The sequence below is a fragment of the Babylonia areolata genome, chromosome 18 (assembly GCF_041734735.1).
Source record: "Babylonia areolata isolate BAREFJ2019XMU chromosome 18, ASM4173473v1, whole genome shotgun sequence".
Taxonomy (NCBI): Eukaryota; Metazoa; Mollusca; class Gastropoda; order Neogastropoda; family Buccinidae; genus Babylonia; species Babylonia areolata.
This window is the reverse complement of record NC_134893.1, coordinates 20,811,837-20,819,336: the sequence shown is the minus strand read 5'-3', so window position 1 is coordinate 20,819,336 and position 7,500 is coordinate 20,811,837. Positions and strand designations below refer to the sequence as shown.

The window sequence follows — 7,500 nt, the reverse complement described above, 5'->3', positions numbered from 1 at the left end:
TCTTCCTGTACAAAGCTGACAGACTGATGCAGGCGATGTTTAAAGTCGCCATTCTTCCAGCAGGCAGAACGGGTCAGCGTAGAACAGAAAGTGGGAGTCAACCGTGCTGGTGGGTAGAATAAGGATCACCGTATGAAAATCGCCCACACTGATGAGTGTCCATGTGGCACTGGACCCCAGACCCCTGAACACATCCTCCAACACTGCCCAACCCATGAAGCTCTACGGCGTCAAACCTGGCCAGGGGGCACAGAGCTACAGGCGCAGCTTTGGGGAGACCGCCACGACCTGGAGAAGACCGTGGGTTACATCGTGGCGACAGGGGTGATCGTCTGACGCAGCCAAAACATCGAACGCAGAAGAAGAAGAAGAATAAGGATCAAAGGCCCCATAGCCTATTCCGGACATCGGGGCAGAAAATTCATATCCACAGGACGGCAGGGCGCAATCCTCTCTCCCACTGTTTTAACCCTTCCCCTACCGATGTCAGGTGCCCGTTTACACTTAGGCGGAGCGAGGAAAATCGGTATAAAAAAAAAAAAGAAAGAAAAAGTGCCCCCACAAAGCACACAACACCATGCCGAAACGGAGCATGGAACCCTGATCACTGGTGAACATTGGATCAGAAGTCCAACGCGAAATCCATAAGGCCACGCACGGCCGCCTCTTAGAATGAGAGTATGGACAGAAAGAATAGAATGGAATATCACAAAGCAGCTTTTGGACTCTACCTACCACAAGCTATACAAGTTTGCGCAGAGCGCCTTACATCTTACTTACCAGGGAGATGCCTTCTTTTTCTTTTTCTTTCTTTTCTTTTCTTCTTTTATCCCCCAAAGAGAGTAGGATGGTTCAGTGTCCTCATAAAAGTAGCATCAATAAAAGTATTGAGGAAAAAAGGCAAGAGATGGTGAGGGTTGATTTGGGTCATGCAAAGTTTCTTTCAGAAGGCAAATTTTGACAGAAATGAGTTGTCGTTCAAAACGATTTAACAACCCGACAACGGATCTCAAGGTTAAAAATGTATCTTGTTTGTTAAAAAAAAAACAACAACAAAAAACCCATGCTGTCGATATCACGTTCTGAATGCAAATACATGATGTATCTTTTAATATAATATATTAAATATTGAAATATTATTTCGTCGTCGTATGATTTAACTTTCTCCATACGAACGGCGAAAGAGACGACGTTAACAGCGTTTCACCCCAATTACCATCATCAAAATATTGCAAGCTGTAGGCTCTTACACTGAAGAGGTGAATGTTGACAAAGAATACCACAATTCTGACGACGGAAGCTAAAGCTTGGGTCATTCAGACACCCACTGGACATCCGAGGGGTCTGTGTAGAGGAGAAGAGAGGACTGGCCGTGCTGAGTGTGTTAAAGCTATACTTATGTTTGGAACCATCACTCGGCGGAGGTAAGAAGTCAATGTGGACTCCCGTTTGTGAACAGCATCTGTGGGATTCTACCAGTCAGCAGGAAAAAAAAAACATGGATTGGTTTATATTCGACTTTCTTTTTATCCATTCTATCATAGAAGGGACCAGACATTATTGTACAGACTTTTAACAAGTCTGCTCACCAGCGAGGACGATGATGGATTTCAGAGATGAACTTTTCTATCAGTTAGTCTGCTGTTTGGGGTTAAATACGGGTGTCTTTCCTTCCCCTTACCTCCCCTCCCCACCCCACCCATAATCATCGAAAAATCAAACAAACAAGAAACGTAGTTTTGTGTTGTTGTCAATGTTGCAGATATCAGTATCAGTATCAGTAGCTCAAGGAGGCGTCACTGCGTTCGATCAAATCCATATACGCTACACCACATCTGCCAAGCAGATGGCTGACCAGCAGTGTTACCCAACGCGTTTAGTCAGGCCTTGAGAAAAAACAAAACAAAAAAAACCCCAAATAAATAAATGAAAATAAAAATAAAATAAAATAACCAAAACTAAAACTAAAAATAAATAAATAATTATAAATACATGAATAAATAAAGTAAATAAATAAATAATAGATAAATACATAAAAAAATACTACTACTAATAATGATAATATTTATAAGGCGCAAAATCTTGATGAAGTCAACTCTAGGCGCAAAAAAAAAAAAAAAAAAAAAAAAAAAAAAAAAGCCGATTTCGATCAACGACTGAAGCATATTGGAGCGGCGGTCTGACGGTACAGAGAGCCCAGGGGCGGCTTCTCCATCCCCCAAAAACCACTCGCAAGGGCAGAGCAGCATCCCCTTCCACCCATTCCCCACCCTCTGTCTCTCAGGGTAAGAAAGAGCAAGGTGTGGAGGACACTTTGACGTGAAACGACTTTTGGACTATCCCAGCAAAAACAGAGAAATAAATATACGATTTCGGTCAAAGTAACTATTTTGTATATTTGTGCAGGGTTTCTTTGCGTATCGGTGGCGGGTGGGGAGAGTGTACATTGTGTTGTTGTTGTGTTGTTGTTGTTGTTTTTTTGTTTGTTTGTTTTTGTAAAGAATAACTGATTCGGTAAATGTTTACATGTTGTTGCTTTTTGTTGTTGTTGTTTTTATATCAGAGAAAAAGTGTGGTTTCGGGCAAAATAAATGATTTTTGTACCTTTTTGCACAAGCGTTTTAATCCACAAGGTAAGTAAAGTACATTTTTGACATGAGTAATTGATTTTTGTACACGTTTATCAAGAAACAGTCGTATGATAGTGCGTGCCATCCCTCCACCCTGTCCCTGTGTAAGGGTATGCAAAGTTGTGTGTTTATCACACTGACACTGTGTAGTATATACACTGTAATCCTATCCGGTGTCAGAAGCAGCTGTCGCCTGGCTGTCGCAGCCGTACAGCAGCTGTCACTGCCTGTTTCTGATAACGGGCCTCGCGGTCTGCCCCTGTGATCACAGACACCGACTGTGCATGGCTGGTGACAAAACACTAAACGACGGACTGAATCAACACAGCTCGGTTCGGGTCGGTTCAGTTCAGTTCTGTGGCTCAAGGAGGCATCACTACGTTCGGACAAATGCGTCCATCTGCAAGCAAAGCTGATGTCTGACCAGCAGCGTAACCCAACGCGCTTGGTCATGCTTTGATGGAAAATAAAATGAAATAAAAATTAATTTTAAAAAAAAATATATATATACAAATGAATAAATAAATGAATAGATTTACAAACAAATCAATAAACAGATTAATTGATTAATCGATTGATAGAGATAATAAATAAATTGAAAATTGACAAAACCCCGATCACTAGATAAAAATGAAATCAGATAAAATACACGAGAAAAAAAAAAAGAATGATGATAATGTTGATACAAATAAATAGATAAAAACAACTAAGTATAAATGAATACACACACACGCCTAACCGATCTAGCCAAGGCCCCTGTTACCACTGGAGTAAGGAACCATTGACATCGACAGAAGTCCTAAGCCCTAGCAGTGTCAGGATAAAAGCATTTAATTCTGTTTCAGCATTACCGCAATGTCTGAACCGTTATGACGACCAGTCCACCGTGACACGTAACTGGTGGTGGTCACAACGAAATAACTCAACTAGGAAGATGGGCAGTGAACAGAATACAGATAAATACAGAATACTTTATGATTTAAAAAAAAGAAGAAATTAATTAATTTGTGGTGTAAAACACATAAACGATGTACGAGAAACACAGTCATTCTATACAAACATACACACAAAGACATAAAATGCTTAAATGCTAAGCTGATGTTAATCACACACACACACACACACACACACACACACACACACACACACACACACACACACACACACACACACACACACACACACACACACAGGGAGAGAGAATAAAACAGTGAAGCAAAACGGAATACACAAGCAGACAAAAAATAAGGGTAACGCTGCATTGTAGCGATGGGCTTTCCCATGGGAATGAAGCCAGAATTTGACCCACAGACATTTATTGTGACAAAAAAAGTACTACACTACGCTGCACTACACTACACTACACTACACATAATGTCATAAAGGGATATTATTCCCCAAGAATATTATTAAAGAAAAGATACCGAATCCATCAGCTTGCTATGCAAGATTTATAACCTCTACTTTCTTCCGTATAAAACTTGATGCGCTGAAGACAAAGTATAGTAAAAAATGTTACATGCATCTGTGGTAAGCAGTTCAGCTTACATCATTGTTTATTTCACTGTCAGCAGTTACGTACCTTCTTGCCCAAGTATTTCAAAGAGAACAACTACTCTGCAGATGATTTTTCGAAAGTTATTTCTGACGAGGTTCTTATGGTCGAACTTTTACAGGCATGAGTTCATAGCCGGCCCTATTTCTACATTCCTTTAATGTACTTCAGAATTGCGTTAATGGTTTCTGATTATTATTATATCATTATTGAATTGTTACTGTTAAATGTTATTGCATGTTAGGTATGCACTTTTTGGTAGATTTCTACCTTTTCTGTTTTCCTCTTCCCTCCCCCCCCACCCCACCCCCCGGCTCCCCCACCCCCAATCCCCTGGGGTTTTTTGTTGGTTTTTTTGTTTGTTTGTTTTTTTGTGTGTTTTTTTTGGGGGGGGTTGTTTGGGTTTTTTTGTTTGTCTGTTTTTTGGTGGGTTTTTTTTTGTTTTTGCTTTTTTTTTGCTGTTTTTTAATCGTCTAATATCACTGATAGTGAAAAGACGCTAAACTAAAGAACGAACACACGTGCACACCAGGGAACGTCTCCAAGAACAGCAACACGTGATGGAAAAGCTGCAGCAGTCAACAGCGTGGGGGAAAAAAACCAACTGATGTCTGAATTGATCTAAGTATATAAAAAAAAAACTGTGCAGAATGAACCTTAATGTGTATCTATGTGTGAGCATATTTATGCTCCCTGAGCATCTGTGTGGTCTACGGGGCGTACAGGCGTGAGAAATTATCGATCAGCAAAAATGTCTTCAGCCGGTGTTAGCGACATCTTGTAGTGACAGTTCTAAGGCCTGCCTTAGACAGCAACGTCAGTTGTGAAGATTGGAACTTTCAACAGTGACACAATAAGAACTTTAAATACTGGCAGGTATTCGGGAACTGATAGGCATACTGATTTTTTTTTTCACGCACATTAATTTTAACTTTTTAATTAAGCCCTAAGCTGATCCAATGAGTGGGTGTGTTTTGTTTTGAAATGAAAAGAAAAGCCAACTTTCTGAAGGAAGTCATCTTGTATTTAAAAACAACACACAAAGTCTAAATGCACGGCAAGAGAGACAGAGAGAGGGAGACAGAAACACAGACAGACAGACAGAGAAACCTTGAAAATTTCAAAACAGTGATTCTTTAGGTTGTTTTTATTTAAGCCTAACCAGCTAAGATTTTTTTTCGGAATTCTGGCGATAGTCCAATGATTTAACCCAGAAAAAACTGTAACTTGCAGCGGAGTCTTGGATCGAAACCCGACAACTCGGCGTCCCGTATGCGATGACCTTTAATTGAGGCACACAGGCCAGTGAGGGCACACTACGTGCGGGTTGTGGGATCACACCATTTCGGACCTGTCACTGTTTCAGGCTGGGGTTAACTGTAATGTAATGGTCCTGGGTCAGCAAAGCAACTTGAACTGCTCGGTAACAACTTCCACGGCGTTGATGAGACCGTCACGCCTGACAAATTTCCAGGGTAATTATATCTACTGTATCAGATGGCGTTTAACTCTTGTATCATGTCATTTTTTTTATTATCTGCATCAGATGGGATTTTACCCTCTGAATAGTGTGTTATTTTTACCCCAGTATCATGTTATCTTATCCCATGAATCATGTCATCTTACCCCATGAATCATGTCATCTTACCCCATGAATCATGTCATCTTACCCCAGTATCATGTCATCTTACCCCATGAATCATGTCATCTTACCCCATGAATCATGTCATCTTACCCCATGAATCATGTCATCTTACCCCATGAATCATGTCATCTTACCCCATGAATCATGTCATCTTACCCCATGAATCATGTCATCTTACCCCATGAATCATGTCATCTTACCCCAGTATCATGTCATCTTACCCCATGAATCATGTCATCTTACCCCATGAATCATGTCATCTTACCCCATGAATCATGTCATTTTACCCCTATGCCATTTGTCAATTTACCCCCTCCCATAGCCACGTATCAAACGTCATCATACCCCCCTGTATCGCGTTATTTTACCTCCTGTCTCATATTATTGATCCCCTCTTTGTATCGTATGTCACTTTACTCCCAGCATCACGTCATTTTACATCTCTGTAGCATGTCATTCTACTCCTCTGTAGATTTGTCTTCTTGCCCCTTTGCATTATATGTAATTTGACCACAGTATCATATATTATGTCCTTTTACCTCCGGTACCAAAACTAATCTAACCTTCTGTGTCACTTAACCCTCTGTGTAATGTCATTTTGCCCACTCTGTATTGTGTGTTACTTTGCTCACAATATGACATGACATTTTTAGTCCCTGTAACGCATTTTATTTTATCGCTGTATCATGTGTCATTATCATGTATCATATTTCTACCAGTATCACAAGTCATTTTTAATCACCAGTATCATGTTGTTTTAAGGAAGAAAGAAATATCATTGAAATCTGTGACTCTGGTCAACAGTCTGTTAAAGATGGTACTCCCTCAATTAATTAACAACATTTACCAGGAACATTTTTTAAAGCAGAAATCAGTAAACATTTCTTTTTTCTTGATTGAGCTTAAACGCCTGACTTTTGAATATCAGTTCAATCCTTAGCTCGATCATTTTCCTCTTTAGCATGCGACTTACGACTCACGTCGAGGGGGAAGGTCACAGATATCGATTGAAATTGTTCGTCCTCTTTTGATCTTGATTAACAACACGCTATACTAATTGTTATCACAAGTGCAAGAAATATCCGCCACCTCGCTTGCCTTCATTCCGCATGTCGTGCGAGTCTATACACCAGTCCCCTCCCTCCCAAGACACACGCACGCACGCACCAACACAAACACACACACGCACGCAACAGATGCAAGCACGCACAAACACACACACGCACACACACTCACACGCACACACACTCACATGCACACACACGCGCGCGCACACACACACACACACACGCTCGCGCACGCACGCACACACACATGCGCAAACACACACACGCACGCACGCACACACACGCACACACACTCACATGCACACACACGCTCGCGAACGCATGCACACACGCACGCACGCGCAAACACACACACACACACACACACACACACACACACGCACACACACACACACACACACACACACACACACACACACACACATATACACACACTTTTTTTTTTCATTCCAGTTCGCACGGAAACGGCTGGTGATAAAACACGTTGGTTTCATCCCTCTGTTTTTATTACAGGCAATCGGGTCATTTTGTTGGTTTACTTAATTAAGGCAGTGTTGGTTCATTTTGGACAGAGGGCTGGTGTAAGACTTGGCGTTTAGTAAT

General features: G+C 41.1%; 1 protein-coding gene across 4 annotated transcripts in view; it reads right to left on the bottom strand.

Moving 5' to 3' along the window:
* The window catches only part of LOC143292558 (advillin-like), a 109,238-nt gene that overhangs the window by 79,072 nt on the left and 22,666 nt on the right, over nt 1–7,500 (bottom strand). The gene's annotated exons all lie outside the window — the stretch shown is intronic.